At 47.5% G+C, this 22,683-nt stretch overlaps 1 protein-coding gene across 1 annotated transcript in view; it reads left to right on the top strand.

Moving 5' to 3' along the window:
* fads6 (fatty acid desaturase 6) overlaps positions 1-22,683 on the top strand; it is a 490,314-nt gene that overhangs the window by 362,209 nt on the left and 105,422 nt on the right. The gene's annotated exons all lie outside the window — the stretch shown is intronic.

The following is a 22,683-nucleotide window of genomic DNA, read 5'->3' as shown; positions in this document are numbered from 1 at the left end:
TGGGTGACTTTTCTCAGACTGGCTGACTTTTCTCACACTGGGTGACTTTTCTCAGACAGGGTGACTATTCTCAGGCTGTGTGACTTTTCTCAGACTGGGTGACTTTTCTCATCTGGGTGACTATTCTCGGACAGGGTGACTTTTCTCCGACGGGGTGACTTTTCTCGGACAGGGTGACTTTTCTCACACTCTGTGACTTTTCTCGGACTGGGTGAATTTTCTGGGACAGGGTGACTATTCTCAGACTTGGTGACTTTTCTCAGGCTGTGTGATCTTTCTCAGACTGGGTGACTATTCTCAGACTGGGTGACTTTTCTGAGACAGGGTGACTTTTCTCGGACTGGGTGATATTTCTCGGACTGGGTGACCATTCTCGGAATTGGTGACTTTTCTCAGGCTGTGTGACTTTTCTCAGGCAGGGTGACTTTTCTCAGACTGTGTGACTTTTCTCAGACTGTGTGACTTTTCTCGGACAGGGTGACTTTTCTCAGACTGTGTGACTTTTATCGGACTGGGTGGTATTTCTCAGACTGGGTGACTTTTCTCAGGCTGTGTGACTTTTCTCAGACTGGGTGACTATTCTCAGACTGGGTGACTTTTCTCAGACTGTGTGATTACTCTCAGGCTGTGTGACCTTTCTCAGACTGAGTGTCTATTCTCAGACTGGGTGTCTTTTCTCAGACTAGTTGACTTTTCTCAGACAGGGTGACTTTTGTCAGACTGGGTGACTTTTCTTGGACCGGATGATATTTCTCGGACTGGGTGACTTTTCTCAGACTGGGTGACTATTCTCAGGCAGGCTGACTTTTCTCATACTGGGTGACTATTCTCAGACTGGGTGACTATTCTCAGACGGGGTGACTTTTCTCAGACTGGCTGACTTTTCTCAGGCTGTGTGACTATTCTCAGACTGGGTCACTATTCTCAGAATGGGTGACTATTCTCAGACTGGGTGTCTTTTCTCAGACTTGGTAACTTTTCTCATACTGGGTGACTATTCTCAGACTGAGTGACTATTCTCTGACCGGGTGACTATTCACAGACTGGGTGATTTTTCTCAGACTATGTGACTTTTCTCAGACTGAGTGACTTTTCTCAGACAGGGTGACTATTCTCAGACTGGGTGACTATTCTCAGACCGTGTGACTATTCACAGACTGGGTGACTTTTCTCAGACTGAGTGACATTTCTCAGATTGGGTGACTTTTCTGTGTCTGTTTGAACTATCCCATACTGGGTGAGCTTTTCCGGGCTGGTTGATCTTTTACGGGCTGGTTGACTGTTTCCGGTCTGGTTGACCATTTTCGGGCTTGGTGACCATTCTGAATTGGGTGCCCTTTTTCGGGCAGGGAGACCTTTCCGGACTGGGTGACATTTCTCAGACTGTCTGACTTTTCTCAGACTGGGTGACAATTCTCAGACTGGCTGACTTTTCTCAGACTGGGTGACTTTTCACAGACTGGCTGAATTTTCTCAGGCTGTGTGACTTTTCTCAGACTGGCTGACTATTCTCAGACTGAGTGACTTTTCTCAGACTGAGTGACTTTTCTCAGGCTGGGTGACTTCTCTCAGACTGGGTGACTTTTCTCAGACTGGGTGACTTTGCCTGGACTGGGTGACTTTTCTGGGACTGGGTGACTTTTCTTGGACTGGGTGACTTTTCTCAGACAGGGTGACTTGTCTCAGGCTGGGTGACTTTTCTCAGACAGGGTGACGTGTCTCAGGCTGGGTGACTTTTCTCAGACAGGGTGACGTGTCTCAGACTGGGTGACTTTTCTCAGACTGGGTGACTTTTCGCAGACTGGGTGAATTTTCTCGGAATGGGGGACTTTTCTTAGACTGTGTGACTTTACTCGGTCTGAGTGATATATCTCGGACTGGGTGAGTATTCTTGGACTGGGTGACATTTGTCAGGCTGTGTGACTTTTCTCAGACTGGGTGACTATTCTCAGATTGGGTGACTTTTCTCAGACTGAGTGACAATTCTCAGAGAGGGTATCTTTTGTCAGACAGGGTTACAATTCTCACACTGGGTGACTTTTCTCAGACTGTGTGACTATTCTCAGACTGGCTGACTTTGCCTGGACTGGGTGACTTTTCTGGGACTGGGTGACTTTTCTTCGACTGGATGACTTTTCTCAGACTGTGTGACTTTGCTCGGACTGGGTGACTTTTCTCAGACTGGGTGACTTTTCTCAGACTGGGGGACTATTCTCGTACTGGGTGTCTTTTCTTAGGCTGTGTGACTTTTCTAAGACTGGGTGACTATTCTCAGATTGGGTGACGTTTCTCAGACTGGGTGACAATTCTCAGAGAGGGTGTCTTTTGTCAGACAGGGTTACAATTCTCATACTGGGTGACTTTTCTCAGACTGTGTGACTATTCTCAGACTGGCTGACTTTGCCTGGACTGGGTGACTTTTCTGGGACTGGGTGACTTTTCTTCGACTGGATGACTTTTCTCAGACTGAGTGTCTTTGCTCGGACTGGGTGACTTTTCTCAGACTGGGTGACTTTTCTCAGACTGGGGGACTATTCTCGGACTGGGTGTCTTTTCTCAGGCTGTGTGACTTTTCTCAGACTGGGTGACTATTCTCAGAGTGGGTGACTTTTCTCCGACTGGGTGAATATTCTCCGACTGGGAACTTTTCTCAGACTGGGTGACTATTCACAGACTGGGTGACGTTTCTCGGACTGGGTGACTATTCTCAGACTGTCTGACTTTTCTCAGGCTGTGTGACTTTTCTCAGACTGGGTGACTAATCTCAGACTGGGTGACTTTTCTCAGACTGGCTGACTTTTCTCACACTGGGTGACTTTTCTCAGACAGGGTGACTATTCTCAGGCTGTGTGACTTTTCTCAGACTGGGTGACTTTTCTCATCTGGGTGACTATTCTCGGACAGGGTGACTTTTCTCCGACGGGGTGACTATTCTCAGACTGGCTGACTTTTCTCAGGCTGTGTGACTTTTCTCAGACTGTGTGACTATTCTCAGACTGGGTGACTTTTCCCAGACAGGGTGACTATTCTCAGACTGGGTGACTATTCTCAGACCAAGTGACTATTCTCAGACTGGGTGACTATTCTCAGACTGGGTGACTTTTATCAGACTGGGTGACTTTTCTCAGACTGGGTGACTTTGCCTAGACTGGGTGAATTTTCTGGACTGGGTGAAGTTTCTTGGACTGGGTGACTCTTCTCAGACAATGTGACTATTCTCAGACAGGATGACTTTTCTCAGACTGGGTGGCGTTTCTCAGACTGGGTTACTATTCTCAGACTGTGTGACTTTTCTCAGACTGGGTGAATTTTCTCGGACTGTGTGACTTTTCTTAGACTGGGTGACTTTTTTCGGACAGGGTGACTTTTCTCAGACTGGGTGACTTTTCGCGGACTGGGTGACTTTTATCGAACTGAGTGATATTTCTCAGACTGGGTGACTATTCTCGGACTGGCTGACTTTTCTCAGGCTGTGTGACTTTTCTCAGACTGGTTGACTATTCTCAGACTGGGTGACTTTTCTCAGACTGGGTGAATTTCTCAGACTGGGTGATTTTTCCCAGACAGGGTGACGTTTCTCAGACTGAGTGACGTTTCTCAGACTGAGTGACTTTTCTCAGGCTGTGTGACTTTTCTCAGACTGGGTGACTTTTCTCAGACAGGCTGACTTTTCTCAGACTGGGTGACTTTTCTCAGACAGGCTGACTTTTCTCAGGCTGGGTGACTTTTCCCCGACAGGGTGACGTTTCTCAGACTGAGTGACGTTTCTCAGACTGAGTGACTTTTCTCAGGCTGTGTGACTTTTCTCAGGCTGTGTGACTTTTCTCAGACAGGGTGACTTTTCTCAGACTGGGTGAATTTTCTCAGATTGAGTGACTTTTCTCGGACTGGGTGATATTTCTCAGACTGGGTAACTATTCTCAGACTTGATGACTTTTCTCAGGCTGTGTGACTTTTCTCAGACAGGGTGACTTTTCTCAGACTGTGTGACTTTTCTCAGACTGGGTGGTATTTCTCAGACTGGGTGACTATTCTTAGGCTTGGTGACTTTTCTCAGACTGGGTGACTTTTCTCAGGCTGTGTGACTTTTCTCAGACTGGGTGATGTTTCTCAGACTGGGTGACTTTTCTCAGACTGTGTGATTATTCTCAGGCTGTGTGACCTTTCTCAGACTGAGTGTCTATTCTCAGACTGGGTGTCTTTTCACAGACTGGGTGACTTTTCTCAGACAGGGTGACTTTTCTCAGACTGGGTGACTTTTCTCGGACCGGGTGATATTTCTCGGACTGGGTGACTTTTCTCAGACTGGGTGACTATTCTCAGGCAGGCTGACTTTTCTCAGACTGGCTGACTTTTCTCAGGCTGTGTGACTTTTCTCAGACTGGGTCACTATTCTCAGAATGGGTGACTATTCTCAGACTGGGTGTCTTTTCTCAGACTTGGTAACTTTTCTCATACTGGGTGACTATTCTCAGACTGAGTGACTATTCCATGACCGGGTGACTATTCACAGACTGGGTGACTTTTCTCAGACTGTGTGACTTTTCTCGGACTGGGTGATATTTCTCAGACTGGGTGACTATTCTTAGGCTTGGTGACTTTTCTCAGACTGGGTGACTTTTCTCAGGCTGTGTGACTTTTCTCAGACTGGGTGACGTTTCTCAGACTGGGTGACTTTTCTCAGACTGTGTGATTACTCTCAGGCTGTGTGACCTTTCTCAGACTGAGTGTCTATTCTCAGACTGGGTGTCTTTTCTCAGACTGGTTGACTTTTCTCAGACAGGGTGACTTTTGTCAGACTGGGTGACTTTTCTTGGACCGGATGATATTTCTCGGACTGGGTGACTTTTCTCAGACTGGGTGACTATTCTCAGGCAGGCTGACTTTTCTCATACTGGGTGACTATTCTCAGACTGGGTGACTATTCTCAGACGGGGTGACTTTTCTCAGACTGGCTGACTTTTCTCAGGCTGTGTGACTTTTCTCAGACTGGGTCACTATTCTCAGAATGGGTGACTATTCTCAGACTGGGTGTCTTTTCTCAGACTTGGTAACTTTTCTCATACTGGGTGACTATTCTCAGACTGAGTGACTATTCTCTGACCGGGTGACTATTCACAGACTGGGTGATTTTTCTCAGACTGTGTGACTTTTCTCAGACTGAGTGACTTTTCTCAGACAGGGTGACTATTCTCAGACTGGGTGACTATTCTCAGACCGTGTGACTATTCACAGACTGGGTGACTTTTCTCAGACTGAGTGACATTTCTCAGATTGGGTGACTTTTCTGTGGCTGTTTGAACTATCCCATACTGGGTGAGCTTTTCCGGGCTGGTTGATCTTTTACGGGCTGGTTGACTGTTTCCGGTCTGGTTGACCATTTTCGGGCTTGGTGACCATTCTGAATTGGGTGCCCTTTTTCGGGCAGGGAGACCTTTCCGGACTGGGTGACATTTCTCAGACTGTCTGACTTTTCTCAGACTGGGTGACAATTCTCAGACTGGCTGACTTTTCTCAGACTGGGTGACTTTTCTCAGGCTGGGTGACTTCTCTCAGACTGGGTGACTTTTCTCAGACTGGGTGACTTTGCCTGGACTGGGTGACTTTTCTGGGACTGGGTGACTTTTCTTGGACTGGGTGACTTTTCTCAGACAGGGTGACTTGTCTCAGGCTGGGTGACTTTTCTCAGACAGGGTGACGTGTCTCAGGCTGGGTGACTTTTCTCAGACAGGGTGACGTGTCTCAGACTGGGTGACTTTTCTCAGACTGGGTGACTTTTCGCAGACTGGGTGAATTTTCTCGGAATGGGGGACTTTTCTTAGACTGTGTGACTTTACTCGGTCTGAGTGATATATCTCGGACTGGGTGAGTATTCTTGGACTGGGTGACATTTGTCAGGCTGTGTGACTTTTCTCAGACTGGGTGACTATTCTCAGATTGGGTGACTTTTCTCAGACTGGGTGACAATTCTCAGAGAGGGTATCTTTTGTCAGACAGGGTTACAATTCTCACACTGGGTGACTTTTCTCAGACTGTGTGACTATTCTCAGACTGGCTGACTTTGCCTGGACTGGGTGACTTTTCTGGGACTGGGTGACTTTTCTTCGACTGGATGACTTTTCTCAGACTGTGTGACTTTGCTCGGACTGGGTGACTTTTCTCAGACTGGGTGACTTTTCTCAGACTGGGGGACTATTCTCGTACTGGGTGTCTTTTCTTAGGCTGTGTGACTTTTCTAAGACTGGGTGACTATTCTCAGATTGGGTGACGTTTCTCAGACTGGGTGACAATTCTCAGAGAGGGTGTCTTTTGTCAGACAGGGTTACAATTCTCATACTGGGTGACTTTTCTCAGACTGTGTGACTATTCTCAGACTGGCTGACTTTGCCTGGACTGGGTGACTTTTCTGGGACTGGGTGACTTTTCTTCGACTGGATGACTTTTCTCAGACTGAGTGACTTTGCTCGGACTGGGTGACTTTTCTCAGACTGGGTGACTTTTCTCAGACTGGGGGACTATTCTCGGACTGGGTGTCTTTTCTCAGGCTGTGTGACTTTTCTCAGACTGGGTGACTATTCTCAGAGTGGGTGACTTTTCTCCGACTGGGTGACTATTCTCAGACTGGGAACTTTTCTCAGACTGGGTGACTATTCACAGACTGGGTGACGTTTCTCGGACTGGGTGACTATTCTCAGACTGTCTGACTTTTCTCAGGCTGTGTGACTTTTCTCAGACTGGGTGACTAATCTCAGACTGGGTGACTTTTCTCAGACTGGCTGACTTTTCTCACACTGGGTGACTTTTCTCAGACTGTGTGACTATTCTCAGACTGGCTGACTTTGCCTGGACTGGGTGACTTTTCTGGGACTGGGTGACTTTTCTTCGACTGGATGACTTTTCTCAGACTGAGTGACTTTGCTCGGACTGGGTGACTTTTCTCAGACTGGGTGACTTTTCTCAGACTGGGGGACTATTCTCGGACTGGGTGTCTTTTCTCAGGCTGTGTGACTTTTCTCAGACTGGGTGACTATTCTCAGAGTGGGTGACTTTTCTCCGACTGGGTGAATATTCTCCGACTGGGAACTTTTCTCAGACTGGGTGACTATTCACAGACTGGGTGACGTTTCTCGGACTGGGTGACTATTCTCAGACTGTCTGACTTTTCTCAGGCTGTGTGACTTTTCTCAGACTGGGTGACTAATCTCATACTGGGTGACTTTTCTCAGACTGGCTGACTTTTCTCACACTGGGTGACTTTTCTCAGACAGGGTGACTATTCTCAGGCTGTGTGACTTTTCTCAGACTGGGTGACTTTTCTCATCTGGGTGACTATTCTCGGACAGGGTGACTTTTCTCCGACGGGGTGACTATTCTCAGACTGGCTGACTTTTCTCAGGCTGTGTGACTTTTCTCAGACTGTGTGACTATTCTCAGACTGGGTGACTTTTCCCAGACAGGGTGACTATTCTCAGACTGGGTGACTATTCTCAGACCAAGTGACTATTCTCAGACTGGGTGACTATTCTCAGACTGGGTGACTTTTATCAGACTGGGTGACTTTTCTCAGACTGGGTGACTTTGCCTAGACTGGGTGAATTTTCTGGGACTGGGTGAAGTTTCTTGGACTGGGTGACTCTTCTCAGACAATGTGACTATTCTCAGACAGGATGACTTTTCTCAGACTGGGTGGCGTTTCTCAGACTGGGTTACTATTCTCAGACTGTGTGACTTTTCTCAGACTGGGTGAATTTTCTCGGACTGTGTGACTTTTCTTAGACTGGGTGACTTTTTTCGGACAGGGTGACTTTTCTCAGACTGGGTGACTTTTCGCGGACTGGGTGACTTTTATCGAACTGAGTGATATTTCTCAGACTGGGTGACTATTCTCGGACTGGCTGACTTTTCTCAGGCTGTGTGACTTTTCTCAGACTGGTTGACTATTCTCAGACTGGGTGACTTTTCTCAGACTGGGTGAATTTCTCAGACTGGGTGATTTTTCCCAGACTGGGTGACGTTTCTCAGACTGAGTGACGTTTCTCAGACTGAGTGACTTTTCTCAGGCTGTGTGACTTTTCTCAGACTGGGTGACTTTTCTCAGACAGGCTGACTTTTCTCAGACTGGGTGACTTTTCTCAGACAGGCTGACTTTTCTCAGGCTGGGTGACTTTTCCCCGACAGGGTGACGTTTCTCAGACTGAGTGACGTTTCTCAGACTGAGTGACTTTTCTCAGGCTGTGTGACTTTTCTCAGGCTGTGTGACTTTTCTCAGGCTGTGTGACTTTTCTCAGACAGGGTGACTTTTCTCAGACTGGGTGAATTTTCTCAGATTGAGTGACTTTTCTCGGACTGGGTGATATTTCTCAGACTGGGTAACTATTCTCAGACTTGATGACTTTTCTCAGGCTGTGTGACTTTTCTCAGACAGGGTGACTTTTCTCAGACTGTGTGACTTTTCTCAGACTGGGTGGTATTTCTCAGACTGGGTGACTATTCTTAGGCTTGGTGACTTTTCTCAGACTGGGTGACTTTTCTCAGACTGGGTGATGTTTCTCAGACTGGGTGACTTTTCTCAGACTGTGTGATTATTCTCAGGCTGTGTGACCTTTCTCAGACTGAGTGTCTATTCTCAGACTGGGTGTCTTTTCACAGACTGGGTGACTTTTCTCAGACAGGGTGACTTTTCTCAGACTGGGTGACTTTTCTCGGACCGGGTGATATTTCTCGGACTGGGTGACTTTTCTCAGACTGGGTGACTATTCTCAGGCAGGCTGACTTTTCTCATACTGGGTGACTATTCTCAGACTGGGTGACTATTCTCAGACGGGGTGACTTTTCTCAGACTGGCTGACTTTTCTCAGGCTGTGTGACTTTTCTCAGACTGGGTCACTATTCTCAGAATGGGTTACTATTCTCAGACTGGGTGTCTTTTCTCAGACTTGGTAACTTTTCTCATACTGGGTGACTATTCTCAGACTGAGTGACTATTCCATGACCGGGTGACTATTCACAGACTGGGTGACTTTTCTCAGACTGTGTGACTTTTCTCGGACTGGGTGATATTTCTCAGACTGGGTGACTATTCTTAGGCTTGGTGACTTTTCTCAGACTGGGTGACTTTTCTCAGGCTGTGTGACTTTTCTCAGACTGGGTGACGTTTCTCAGACTGGGCGACTTTTCTCAGACTGTGTGATTATTCTCAGGCTGTGTGACCTTTCTCAGACCGAGTGTCTATTCTCAGACTGGGTGTCTTTTCTCAGACTGGTTGACTTTTCTCAGACAGGGTGACTAATCTCAGACTGGGTGACTTTTCTCAGACTGGCTGACTTTTCTCACACTGGGTGACTTTTCTCAGACTGTGTGACTATTCTCAGACTGGCTGACTTTGCCTGGACTGGGTGACTTTTCTGGGACTGGGTGACTTTTCTTCGACTGGATGACTTTTCTCAGACTCAGTGACTTTGCTCGCACTGGGTGACTTTTCTCAGACTGGGTGATTTTTCTCAGAATGGGTGACTATTCTCAGACTGGGTGACTATTCTCAGACTGGGTGAGTATTCTCGGACACGGTGACTTTTCTCAGACTGGGTGACTTTTCTCAGACTGGGTGACCTTTCTCTGGCTGTTTGAACTATCCCATACTGGATGACCTTTTCCGTGCTGGTTGACCTTTTCTGGGCTGGTTGACCTTTTCCTGGCATGTTGACCTTTTTCGGGCTTGGTGACCTTTCTGGATTGGGTGACCTTTTTCGGGCTGGGTGACCTTTCCGGACTGGGTGACTTTTCTCAGACTGCGTGATATTTCTCATACTGGGTGACAGTTCTCAGACTGGGTGACTTTTCTCAGACTAGGTGACATTTCTCAGACAGGGTGACTATTCTCAGACTGGTGACTATTCTCAGACTGGGCGACTTTTCCCTGACTGGGTGACTTTTCTCAGACTGGCTGACTATTCTCAGACTGGGTGACTTTTCTCAGACTCAGTGACTTTTCTCAGGCTGGGTGACTTCTCTCAGACTGGGTGACTATTCTCAGACTGGGTGACTTTGCCTGGACTGGGTGACTTTTCTGTGACTGGGTGACTTTTCTTGGACTGGGTGACTTTTCTCAGACAGGGTGACGTGTCTCAGACTGGGTGACTTTTCTCAGACTGGGTGACTTTTCGCAGACTGGGTGAATTTTCTCGGAATGGGGGACTTTTCTTAGACTGTGTGACTTTACTCGGTCTGAGTGATATATCTCGGACTGGGTGACTATTCTCGGACTGGGTGACATTTGTCAGGCTGTGTGACTTCCTCAGACTGGGTGACTATTCTCAGATTGGGTGACTTTTCTCAGACTGAGTGACAATTCTCAGAGAGGGTGTCTTTTGTCAGACAGGGTTACAATTCTCACACTGGGTGACTTTTCTCAGACTGTGTGACTATTCTCAGACTGGCTGACTTTGCCTGGACTGGGTGACTTTTCTGGGACTGGGTGACTTTTCTTCAACTGGATCACTTTTCTCAGACTGAGTGACTTTGCTCGGACTGGGTGACTTTTCTCAGACTGGGTGACTTTTCTCAGACTGGGGGACTATTCTCGGACTGGGTGTCTTTCCTCAGGCTGTGTGACTTTTCTCAGACTGGGTGACTATTCTCAGATTGGGTGACTTTTCTCAGACTGGGTGACAATTCTCAGAGAGGGTGTCTTTTCTCAGACAGGGTTACTATTCTCAGACTGGGTGACTATTCACAGACTGGGTGACTTTGCCTGGACTGGGTGTCTTTTCTCAGGCTGTGTGACTTTTCTCCGACTGGGTGACTATTCTCAGAGTGGGTGAATATTCTCAGACTGGGTGACTATTCACAGACTGGGTGACGTTTCTCGGACTGGGTGACTATTCTCAGACTGTCGGACTTTTCTCAGGCTGTGTGACTTTTCTCAGACTGGATGACTAATCTCAGACTGGGTGACTTTTCTCAGACTGGCTGACTTTTCTCACACTGGGTGACTTTTCTCAGACCGGGTGACTATTCTCAGACTGTGTGACTTTTCTCAGACTGGGTGACTTTTCTCAGACTGGGGGACTATTCTCGGACTGGGTCACTATTCTCAGAATGGGTTACTATTCTCAGACTGGGTGTCTTTTCTCAGACTTGGTAACTTTTCTCATACTGGGTGACTATTCTCAGACTGAGTGACTATTCCATGACCGGGTGACTATTCACAGACTGGGTGACTTTTCTCAGACTGTGTGACTTTTCTCGGACTGGGTGATATTTCTCAGACTGGGTGACTATTCTTAGGCTTGGTGACTTTTCTCAGACTGGGTGACTTTTCTCAGGCTGTGTGACTTTTCTCAGACTGGGTGACGTTTCTCAGACTGGGCGACTTTTCTCAGACTGTGTGATTATTCTCAGGCTGTGTGACCTTTCTCAGACCGAGTGTCTATTCTCAGACTGGGTGTCTTTTCTCAGACTGGTTGACTTTTCTCAGACAGGGTGACTAATCTCAGACTGGGTGACTTTTCTCAGACTGGCTGACTTTTCTCACACTGGGTGACTTTTCTCAGACTGTGTGACTATTCTCAGACTGGCTGACTTTGCCTGGACTGGGTGACTTTTCTGGGACTGGGTGACTTTTCTTCGACTGGATGACTTTTCTCAGACTCAGTGACTTTGCTCGCACTGGGTGACTTTTCTCAGACTGGGTGATTTTTCTCAGAATGGGTGACTATTCTCAGACTGGGTGACTATTCTCAGACTGGGTGAGTATTCTCGGACACGGTGACTTTTCTCAGACTGGGTGACTTTTCTCAGACTGGGTGACCTTTCTCTGGCTGTTTGAACTATCCCATACTGGATGACCTTTTCCGTGCTGGTTGACCTTTTCTGGGCTGGTTGACCTTTTCCTGGCATGTTGACCTTTTTCGGGCTTGGTGACCTTTCTGGATTGGGTGACCTTTTTCGGGCTGGGTGACCTTTCCGGACTGGGTGACTTTTCTCAGACTGCGTGACATTTCTCATACTGGGTGACAGTTCTCAGACTGGGTGACTTTTCTCAGACTAGGTGACATTTCTCAGACAGGGTGACTATTCTCAGACTGGTGACTATTCTCAGACTGGGCGACTTTTCCCTGACTGGGTGACTTTTCTCAGACTGGCTGACTATTCTCAGACTGGGTGACTTTTCTCAGACTCAGTGACTTTTCTCAGGCTGGGTGACTTCTCTCAGACTGGGTGACTATTCTCAGACTGGGTGACTTTGCCTGGACTGGGTGACTTTTCTGTGACTGGGTGACTTTTCTTGGACTGGGTGACTTTTCTCAGACAGGGTGACGTGTCTCAGACTGGGTGACTTTTCTCAGACTGGGTGACTTTTCGCAGACTGGGTGAATTTTCTCGGAATGGGGGACTTTTCTTAGACTGTGTGACTTTACTCGGTCTGAGTGATATATCTCGGACTGGGTGACTATTCTCGGACTGGGTGACATTTGTCAGGCTGTGTGACTTCCTCAGACTGGGTGACTATTCTCAGATTGGGTGACTTTTCTCAGACTGAGTGACAATTCTCAGAGAGGGTGTCTTTTGTCAGACAGGGTTACAATTCTCACACTGGGTGACTTTTCTCAGACTGTGTGACTATTCTCAGACTGGCTGACTTTGCCTGGACTGGGTGACTTTTCTGGGACTGGGTGACTTTTCTTCAACTGGATGACTTTTCTCAGACTGAGTGACTTTGCTCGGACTGGGTGACTTTTCTCAGACTGGGTGACTTTTCTCAGACTGGGGGACTATTCTCGGACTGGGTGTCTTTCCTCAGGCTGTGTGACTTTTCTCAGACTGGGTGACTATTCTCAGATTGGGTGACTTTTCTCAGACTGGGTGACAATTCTCAGAGAGGGTGTCTTTTCTCAGACAGGGTTACTATTCTCAGACTGGGTGACTATTCACAGACTGGGTGACTTTGCCTGGACTGGGTGTCTTTTCTCAGGCTGTGTGACTTTTCTCCGACTGGGTGACTATTCTCAGAGTGGGTGAATATTCTCAGACTGGGTGACTATTCACAGACTGGGTGACGTTTCTCGGACTGGGTGACTATTCTCAGACTGTCGGACTTTTCTCAGGCTGTGTGACTTTTCTCAGACTGGATGACTAATCTCAGACTGGGTGACTTTTCTCAGACTGGCTGACTTTTCTCACACTGGGTGACTTTTCTCAGACCGGGTGACTATTCTCAGACTGTGTGACTTTTCTCAGACTGGGTGACTTTTCTCAGACTGGGTGACTTTTCTCATCTGGGTGACTATTCTCGGACAGGGTTACTTTTCTCCGACGGGTTAACTATTCTCAGACTGGGTGACTTTTCTCAGACTGGGTGACTATTCTCAGACTGGGTGACTTTTCTCAGGCTGTGTGACTTTTCTCAGACTGGGTGACTATTCTCAGACTGGGTGACTTTTCTCAGACAGGGTGACTTTTCTCAGACTGGCTGAATTTTCTCAGGCTGTGTGACTTTTCACAGACTGGGTGACTTTTCTCAGAATGGGTGACTTTTCTCTGACTGGGTGACTATTCTCAGACTGGGTGACTATTCTCAGCCCGGGTGACTATTCTCACACTGAGTGACTTTTCTCAGACTGGGTGATTTTGCCTGGACTGGGTGACTTTTCTGGGACTGGGTGACTTTTCTTGGACTGGGTGACTTTTCTCAGACAGGGTGACTTTTCTCAGACAGGGTGACTTTTCTCAGACTGGGTGACTTTTCGCAGACTGGGTGAATTTTCTCGGACTGGGTGACTTTTCTCGGTCTGAGTGATATATCTTGGACTGGGTGACTATTCTCAGACTGGGTGACATTTCTCAGGCTGTGTGACTTTTCTAAGACTGGGTGACTATTCTCAGATTGGGTGACTTTTCTCAGACTTCGGTGACAATTCTCAGAGAGGGTGTCTTTTCTCAGACAGGGTTACTATTCTCAGACTGGGTGACTATTCTCAGACTGGGTGACTTTGCCTGGACTGGGTGTCTTTTCTCAGACTGTGTGACTTTTCTCAGACTGGGTGACTATTCTCAGAGTGGGTGAATATTCTCAGACTGGGTGACTATTCACAGACTGGGTGACATTTCTCAGACTGGGTGACTAATCTCAGACTGGGTGACATTTCCTAGACAGGGTGACTATTCTCAGACAGAGTGACTATTCTCAGACTGGGTGACTTTTCTCAGAGACGTTGACTTTTCTCAGACTGGGTGACTGTTCTCAGACTGAGTGACTTTTCTCGGACAGGGTGATATTTCTCAGACTGTGTGATCTTACTCAGAATGGGTGACTTTTTTCAGACTGAGTGACTTTTCTCAGACTGGGTGACTTTGCCTGGACTGGGTGATTTTTCTGGGACTGGGTGACTTTTCTCCGACAGTGTGACTTTTCTCAGACTGGGTGACTATTCTCAGACTGGGTGACTATTCTCAGACGGGGTGACTTTTCTCAGACTGGCTGACTTTTCTCAGGCTGTGTGACTTTTCTCAGACTGGGTGACTATTCTCTGGGTTCATGTTCTCAGACAGGGTGACTATTCTCAGATTGGGTGACCATTCTCAGACCAGGTGACTATTCTCAGACTGGGTGTCTTTTCTCAGACTGGGTCACTTTTCTCAGACTGGCTGACTTTGCCTGGACTAGGTGACTTTTCTGGGACTGCGTGACTTTTCTCAGACTCGTTGACTATTCTCAGACTGGGTGACCTTTCTCAGCCTGGTTGACTTTTCTCAGACTGGGTGACTTTTCTCAGCCTGGTTGACTTTTCTCAGACTGGGTGACTTTTCTCAGCCTGGTTGACTTTTCTCAGACGGGGTGACTTTTCTCAGCCTGGTTGACTTTTCTCAGACTGGGTGACTATTCTCAGACAGGGTGACTATTCTCAGACTGGGTGACTTTTCTCAGACTAGGTGACTTTTCTCTGGCTGTTTGAACTATCCCATACTGGGTGACCTTTTCAGGGCTTGTTGACCTTTTTCGGGCTGTTTGACCCTTTCTTGGCTGGTTGATCTTTTTCGGGCTTGATGACCTTTCTGGATTGTTTGGCATTTTTCGGGCTGGGTGACCTTTCCTGACTGGGTGACTTTTCTGGGACTGGGTGACTTTTCTTTAACTGGGTGACTTTTCTCAGACAGGGTGACTATTCTCAGACAGGGTGACTTTTCTCAGACAGGGTGACGTGTCTCAGGCTGGGTGACTTTTCTCAGACAGTGTGAATTTTCTCAGACTGGGTGACTATTCTCAGACTGGGTGACTATTCTCAGACAGGATGACTATTCTCAGACTGGGTGACCATTCTCAGACAGGGTGACTATTCTCAGACTGGGTGTCTTTTCTCAGACTGGGTCACTTTTCTCAGACTGGCTGACTTTGCCTGGACTAGGTGACTTTTCTGGGACTGCTTGACTTTTCTCAGACTGGTTGACTATTCTCAGACTGGGTGACTTTTCTCAGACTGGTTGACTTTTCTCAGACCGGGTGACTATTCTCAGACTGGCTGATTATTCTCAGACTGGGTTACTTTTCTCAGACTGAGTGACTTTTCTCAGACTGGGTGACTTTTCTCTGGCTGTTTGAACTATCCCATACTGGGTGACCTTTTCAGGGCTCGTTGACTTTTTTCGGGCTGTTTGAACTTTTCTTGGCTGGTTGATCTTTCTCGGGCTTGGTGATCTTTCTGGATTGGGTGGCATTTTTCGGGCTGGGTGACCTTTCCGGACTGGGTGACTTTTCTCAGACTGGGTGAAATTTCTCAGACTGGGTGACATTTCTCAGACTGGGCGAATTTTCTCAGGCTGGGTGACTTTTCTCAGGCTGTGTGAGCTTTCTCAGGCTGGGTGATTATTCTGAGACTGGGTGACTTTTCTCAGACTGGGTGACATTTCTCAGGCTGGCTGACTTTTCTCATACTGGGTGACTATTCTCAGACTGGGTGACTATTCTCAGACGGGGTGACTTTTCTCAGACTGGCTGACTTTTCTCAGGCTGTGTGACTTTTCTCAGACTGGGTCACTATTCTCAGAATGGGTGACTATTCTCAGACTGGGTGTCTTTTCTCAGACTTGGTAACTTTTCTCATACTGGGTGACTATTCTCAGACTGAGTGACTATTCCATGACCGGGTGACTATTCACAGACTGGGTGACTTTTCTCAGACTGTGTGACTTTTCTCGGACTGGGTGATATTTCTCAGACTGGGTGACTATTCTTAGGCTTGGTGACTTTTCTCAGACTGGGTGACTTTTCTCAGGCTGTGTGACTTTTCTCAGACTGGGTGACGTTTCTCAGACTGGGTGACTTTTCTCAGACTGTGTGATTATTCTCAGGCTGTGTGACCTTTCTCAGACCGAGTGTCTATTCTCAGACTGGGTGTCTTTTCTCAGACTGGTTGACTTTTCTCAGACAGGGTGACTAATCTCAGACTGGGTGACTTTTCTCAGACTGGCTGACTTTTCTCACACTGGGTGACTTTTCTCAGACTGTGTGACTATTCTCAGACTGGCTGACTTTGCCTGGACTGGGTGACTTTTCTGGGACTGGGTGACTTTTCTTCGACTGGATGACTTTTCTCAGACTCAGTGACTTTGCTCGCACTGGGTGACTTTTCTCAGACTGGGTGATTTTTCTCAGAATGGGTGACTATTCTCAGACTGGGTGACTATTCTCAGACTGGGTGAGTATTCTCGGACACGGTGACTTTTCTCAGACTGGGTGACTTTTCTCAGACTGGGTGACCTTTCTCTGGCTGTTTGAACTATCCCATACTGGATGACCTTTTCCGTGCTGGTTGACCTTTTCTGGGCTGGTTGACCTTTTCCTGGCATGTTGACCTTTTTCGGGCTTGGTGACCTTTCTGGATTGGGTGACCTTTTTCGGGCTGGGTGATCTTTCCGGACTGGGTGACTTTTCTCAGACTGCGTGACATTTCTCATACTGGGTGACAGTTCTCAGACTGGGTGACTTTTCTCAGACTAGGTGACATTTCTCAGACAGGGTGACTATTCTCAGACTGGTGACTATTCTCAGACTGGGCGACTTTTCCCTGACTGGGTGACTTTTCTCAGACTGGCTGACTATTCTCAGACTGGGTGACTTTTCTCAGACTCAGTGACTTTTCTCAGGCTGGGTGACTTCTCTCAGACTGGGTGACTATTCTCAGACTGGGTGACTTTGCCTGGACTGGGTGACTTTTCTGGGACTGGGTGACTTTTCTTGGACTGGGTGACTTTTCTCAGACAGGGTGACGTGTCTCAGACTGGGTGACTTTTCTCAGACTGGGTGACTTTTCGCAGACTGGGTGAATTTTCTCGGAATGGGGGACTTTTCTTAGACTGTGTGACTTTACTCGGTCTGAGTGATATATCTCGGACTGGGTGACTATTCTCGGACTGGGTGACATTTGTCAGGCTGTGTGACTTCCTCAGACTGGGTGACTATTCTCAGATTGGGTGACTTTTCTCAGACTGAGTGACAATTCTCAGAGAGGGTGTCTTTTGTCAGACAGGGTTACAATTCTCACACTGGGTGACTTTTCTCAGACTGTGTGACTATTCTCAGACTGGCTGACTTTGCCTGGACTGGGTGACTTTTCTGGGACTGGGTGACTTTTCTTCAACTGGATGACTTTTCTCAGACTGAGTGACTTTGCTCGGACTGGGTGACTTTTCTCAGACTGGGTGACTTTTCTCAGACTGGGGGACTATTCTCGGACTGGGTGTCTTTCCTCAGGCTGTGTGACTTTTCTCAGACTGGGTGACTATTCTCAGATTGGGTGACTTTTCTCAGACTGGGTGACAATTCTCAGAGAGGGTGTCTTTTCTCAGACAGGGTTACTATTCTCAGACTGGGTGACTATTCACAGACTGGGTGACTTTGCCTGGACTGGGTGTCTTTTCTCAGGCTGTGTGACTTTTCTCCGACTGGGTGACTATTCTCAGAGTGGGTGAATATTCTCAGACTGGGTGACTATTCACAGACTGGGTGACGTTTCTCGGACTGGGTGACTATTCTCAGACTGTCGGACTTTTCTCAGGCTGTGTGACTTTTCTCAGACTGGATGACTAATCTCAGACTGGGTGACTTTTCTCAGACTGGCTGACTTTTCTCACACTGGGTGACTTTTCTCAGACCGGGTGACTATTCTCAGACTGTGTGACTTTTCTCAGACTGGGTGACTTTTCTCAGACTGGGTGACTTTTCTCATCTGGGTGACTATTCTCGGACAGGGTTACTTTTCTCCGACGGGTTAACTATTCTCAGACTGGGTGACTTTTCTCAGACTGGGTGACTATTCTCAGACTGGGTGACTTTTCTCAGGCTGTGTGACTTTTCTCAGACTGGGTGACTATTCTCAGACTGGGTGACTTTTCTCAGACAGGGTGACTTTTCTCAGACTGGCTGAATTTTCTCAGGCTGTGTGACTTTTCACAGACTGGGTGACTTTTCTCAGAATGGGTGACTTTTCTCTGACTGGGTGACTATTCTCAGACTGGGTGACTATTCTCAGCCCGGGTGACTATTCTCACACTGAGTGACTTTTCTCAGACTGGGTGATTTTGCCTGGACTGGGTGACTTTTCTGGGACTGGGTGACTTTTCTTGGACTGGGTGACTTTTCTCAGACAGGGTGACTTTTCTCAGACAGGGTGACTTTTCTCAGACTGGGTGACTTTTCGCAGACTGGGTGAATTTTCTCGGACTGGGTGACTTTTCTCGGTCTGAGTGATATATCTTGGACTGGGTGACTATTCTCAGACTGGGTGACATTTCTCAGGCTGTGTGACTTTTCTAAGACTGGGTGACTATTCTCAGATTGGGTGACTTTTCTCAGACTTCGGTGACAATTCTCAGAGAGGGTGTCTTTTCTCAGACAGGGTTACTATTCTCAGACTGGGTGACTATTCTCAGACTGGGTGACTTTGCCTGGACTGGGTGTCTTTTCTCAGACTGTGTGACTTTTCTCAGACTGGGTGACTATTCTCAGAGTGGGTGAATATTCTCAGACTGGGTGACTATTCACAGACTGGGTGACATTTCTCAGACTGGGTGACTAATCTCAGACTGGGTGACATTTCCTAGACAGGGTGACTATTCTCAGACAGAGTGACTATTCTCAGACTGGGTGACTTTTCTCAGAGACGTTGACTTTTCTCAGACTGGGTGACTGTTCTCAGACTGAGTGACTTTTCTCGGACAGGGTGATATTTCTCAGACTGTGTGATCTTACTCAGAATGGGTGACTTTTTTCAGACTGAGTGACTTTTCTCAGACTGGGTGACTTTGCCTGGACTGGGTGATTTTTCTGGGACTGGGTGACTTTTCTCCGACAGTGTGACTTTTCTCAGACTGGGTGACTATTCTCAGACTGGGTGACTATTCTCAGACGGGGTGACTTTTCTCAGACTGGCTGACTTTTCTCAGGCTGTGTGACTTTTCTCAGACTGGGTGACTATTCTCTGGGTTCATGTTCTCAGACAGGGTGACTATTCTCAGATTGGGTGACCATTCTCAGACCAGGTGACTATTCTCAGACTGGGTGTCTTTTCTCAGACTGGGTCACTTTTCTCAGACTGGCTGACTTTGCCTGGACTAGGTGACTTTTCTGGGACTGCGTGACTTTTCTCAGACTCGTTGACTATTCTCAGACTGGGTGACCTTTCTCAGCCTGGTTGACTTTTCTCAGACTGGGTGACTTTTCTCAGCCTGGTTGACTTTTCTCAGACTGGGTGACTTTTCTCAGCCTGGTTGACTTTTCTCAGACGGGGTGACTTTTCTCAGCCTGGTTGACTTTTCTCAGACTGGGTGACTTTTCTCAGACTAGGTGACTTTTCTCTGGCTGTTTGAACTATCACATACTGGGTGACCTTTTCAGGGCTTGTTGACCTTTTTCGGGCTGTTTGACCCTTTCTTGGCTGGTTGATCTTTTTCGGGCTTGATGACCTTTCTGGATTGTTTGGCATTTTTCGGGCTGGGTGACCTTTCCTGACTGGGTGACTTTTCTGGGACTGGGTGACTTTTCTTTAACTGGGTGACTTTTCTCAGACAGGGTGACTATTCTCAGACAGGGTGACTTTTCTCAGACTGGGTGACATTTCTCAGGCTGGCTGACTTTTCTCAGACTGGGTGACATTTCTCAGACTGGGTGACTATTCTCAGACAGGGTGACATTTCTCAGGCTGGCTGACTTTTTTCAGACTGGGTGACTTTTCTAAGACTGGGTGACTTTTCTCAGAATGGGTGACTTGTCTCAGACTGTGTGACTATTCTCAGACTGGGTGACTATTCTCAGCCCGGGTGACTATTCTCAGACTGGGTGACTTTTCTCAGACTGGGTGACTTTGCCTGGACTGGGTGACTTTTCTGGGACTCGGTGACTTTTCTTGGACTGGGTGACTTTTCTCAGACAGGGTGACTATTCTCAGACAGGGTGACTTTTCTCAGACAGGATGACTTTTCTCAGACTGGGTGACTTTTCGCAGACTGGGTGAATTTTCTCGGACTGGGTGACTTTTCTCGGTCTGAGTGACATATCTCTGACTGGGTGACTATTCTCGGACTGGGTGACATTTCTCAGGCTGTGTGACTTTTCTAAGACTGGGTGACTATTCTCAGATTGGGTGACTTTTCTCAGACTGGGTGACAATTCTCAGAGAGGGTGTCTTTTCTCAGACAGGGTTACTATTCTCAGACTGGGTGACTATTCACAGACTGGGTGACTTTGCCTGGACTGGGTGTCTTTTCTCAGGCTGTGTGACTTTTCTCCGACTGGGTGACTATTCTCAGAGTGGGTGAATATTCTCAGACTGGGTGACTATTCACAGACTGGGTGACGTTTCTCGGACTGGGTGACTATTCTCAGAGTGTCGGACTTTTCTCAGGCTGTGTGACTTTTCTCAGACTGGATGACTAATCTCAGACTGGGTGACTTTTCTCAGACTGGCTGACTTTTCTCACACTGGGTGACTTTTCTCAGACCGGGTGACTATTCTCAGACTGGGTGACTTTTCTCATCTGGGTGACTATTCTCGGACAGGGTTACTTTTCTCCGACGGGTTAACTATTCTCAGACTGGGTGACTTTTCTCAGACTGGGTGACTATTCTCAGACTGGATGACTTTTCTCAGGCTGTGTGACTTTTCTCAGACTGGGTGACTATTCTCAGACTGGGTGACTTTTCTCAGACAGGGTGACTTTTCTCAGACTGGCTGAATTTTCTCAGGCTGTGTGACTTTTCACAGACTGGGTGACTATTCTCAGAATGGGTGACTTTTCTCTGACTGGGTGACTATTCTCAGACTGGGTGACTATTCTCAGCCCGGGTGACTATTCTCACACTGAGTGACTTTTCTCAGACTGGGTGATTTTGCCTGGACTGGGTGACTTTTCTGGGACTGGGTGACTTTTCTTGGACTGGGTGACTTTTCTCAGACAGGGTGACTTTTCTCAGACAGGGTGACTTTTCTCAGACTGGGTGACTTTTCGCAGACTGGGTGAATTTTCTCGGACTGGGTGACTTTTCTCGGTCTGAGTGATATATCTTGGACTGGGTGACTATTCTCAGACTGGGTGACATTTCTCAGGCTGTGTGACTTTTCTAAGACTGGGTGACTATTCTCAGATTGGGTGACTTTTTTCAGACTTCGGTGACAATTCTCAGAGAGGGTGTCTTTTCTCAGACAGGGTTACTATTCTCAGACTGGGTGACTATTCTCAGACTGGGTGACTTTGCCTGGACTGGGTGTCTTTTCTCAGACTGTGTGACTTTTCTCAGACTGGGTGACTATTCTCAGAGTGGGTGAATATTCTCAGACTGGGTGACTATTCACAGACTGGGTGACATTTCTCAGACTGGGTGACTAATCTCAGACTGGGTGACATTTCCTAGACAGGGTGACTATTCTCAGACAGAGTGACTATTCTCAGACTGGGTGACTTTTCTCAGAGACGTTGACTTTTCTCAGACTGGGTGACTGTTCTCAGACTGAGTGACTTTTCTCGGACAGGGTGATATTTCTCAGACTGTGTGATCTTACTCAGAATGGGTGACTTTTTTCAGACTGGGTGACTTTTCTCAGACTGGGTGACTTTGCCTGGACTGGGTGATTTTTCTGGGACTGGGTGACTTTTCTCCGACAGTGTGACTTTTCTCAGACTGGGTGACTATTCTCAGACTGGGTGACTATTCTCAGACGGGGTGACTTTTCTCAGACTGGCTGACTTTTCTCAGGCTGTGTGACTTTTCTCAGACTGGGTGACTATTCTCTGGGTTCATGTTCTCAGACAGGGTGACTATTCTCAGATTGGGTGACCATTCTCAGACCAGGTGACTATTCTCAGACTGGGTGTCTTTTCTCAGACTGGGTCACTTTTCTCAGACTGGCTGACTTTGCCTGGACTAGGTGACTTTTCTGGGACTGCGTGACTTTTCTCAGACTCGTTGACTATTCTCAGACTGGGTGACCTTTCTCAGCCTGGTTGACTTTTCTCAGACTGGGTGACTTTTCTCAGCCTGGTTGACTTTTCTCAGACTGGGTGACTTTTCTCAGCCTGGTTGACTTTTCTCAGACGGGGTGACTTTTCTCAGCCTGGTTGACTTTTCTCAGACTGGGTGACTATTCTCAGACAGGGTGACTATTCTCAGACTGGGTGACTTTTCTCAGACTA

The sequence above is a fragment of the Carcharodon carcharias genome, chromosome 22, assembly GCF_017639515.1.
Source record: "Carcharodon carcharias isolate sCarCar2 chromosome 22, sCarCar2.pri, whole genome shotgun sequence".
NCBI lineage: Eukaryota > Metazoa > Chordata > Chondrichthyes > Lamniformes > Lamnidae > Carcharodon > Carcharodon carcharias.
The sequence above is the reverse complement of the archived record's forward strand: the minus strand, read 5'-3'. Positions and strand labels throughout refer to the sequence as shown.